A 1267-nucleotide genomic window follows, 5' to 3' on the forward strand; every position below is an offset into this window, starting at 1 on the left:
CAGAATGTGACTGTGGGTATCCCCTCAGAAGAGTGGGTTAATTTCCTGGAACAGTGGGAAACAGTGGCAAGGAACACAATCTTGATCATTTCCGTCACATGAGAACACTCCAATGATTCATGCTGTTGCTTCTTTCTTTACTTGGGGCGGCTCCTGGACTATTCCTTTATGGACTATTGCTTTGGAGAGAAAACGTGTCCACTTTCACCACACTTCCATACTATGACATAGCTCACACAGGTGTGTCCTCTTTCCTTTGGAATGTCCTCTGCCTCTCGCTTATTCCAGGCTTACCACCTCTCAGAGACAATGGTACTATTTGGCATTCACACAAAGTGGCTCTTTTTCCAGCATCTCTTTCCCAGGTCGAGGGACTCCTTGGATAGGAAGCTAAGAGCCAGCTCCAGGCCCCATTCTGACCAACCTTCTAGAACTGATTGCATACACCGGTAGAGTTACAATGACAGGCCCTTGCACACTGCTGCTTGCGTGGGTATTGGCTCCAGTCTGAACAGTCTGTGTTGCTGCCAAATTGGCTGCTGGGATGATGGCCATGCCTTGCTAGAGAGTGATGCCATCTGCATTAACTGGCCGATAGAAGATGGCCTGTCCTTCAGTAGTCTGTGCTACTTGCTGCCCCTGGGAAGCAATGGTCTGGTGTGTCTGTGTCTGGCTGGCAGTGACAGCAGTCTGCAGCTTCTGGATTTGCCAAGTCTGGTCCTGTTGGCCCTGCACCTGCAAAGTGTGTTCTCCTTTTCCCACCCAGACCTGGATCTATCTGCACAGATCCAACTATATCTGCTACACATTCTGTGTCCCAGGTATAGACACTTGCCTGATGATTTGACCTTGTCCACAAAGGACAGTTTGGGCAATGACAGGGTGGCCAGTGAGGGTGATTAACAGGCCAGTGATTAACACTGACTTGTACCATGAATGGATGCCCCTGAAACTGCTGCTGAATCTAACGATCTTCTCTGTTGAAATATTGCTGTTGGCTACATTCTGTTCCATGGTCCATCTAAGTTAAAATCCCATTCATGGAGAGCTTCATTCTGGAAATCCCAGAAAACTACGAAGTGCACTCAGAGTATAGGGAAATTTGGGGTAAGCAAGACTCTGGGCCTGGGGCCTGACGATCTGGACCTGAGGGTGGGAGGAAGGGGTACAGCTTCACCCAGCACTAGCGTACAGCAAGGGTCAAGGCTATAGTGTGCCTGCTCCAGTGGTGGCATCGCTGCCTGGGACTGGCCTCTGCAGGCCTGGA

General features: G+C 50.0%; 1 pseudogene; it reads right to left on the reverse strand.

Moving 5' to 3' along the window:
• Window positions 1–300: 300 nt before the first annotated feature.
• On the reverse strand, window positions 301–1014 carry LOC117021640 (nuclear transcription factor Y subunit alpha-like; annotated as a pseudogene).
• Between the last annotated feature and the right edge of the window lie 253 nt (window positions 1015–1267).

This window comes from Rhinolophus ferrumequinum, chromosome 4, assembly GCF_004115265.2.
Source record: "Rhinolophus ferrumequinum isolate MPI-CBG mRhiFer1 chromosome 4, mRhiFer1_v1.p, whole genome shotgun sequence".
NCBI lineage: Eukaryota > Metazoa > Chordata > Mammalia > Chiroptera > Rhinolophidae > Rhinolophus > Rhinolophus ferrumequinum.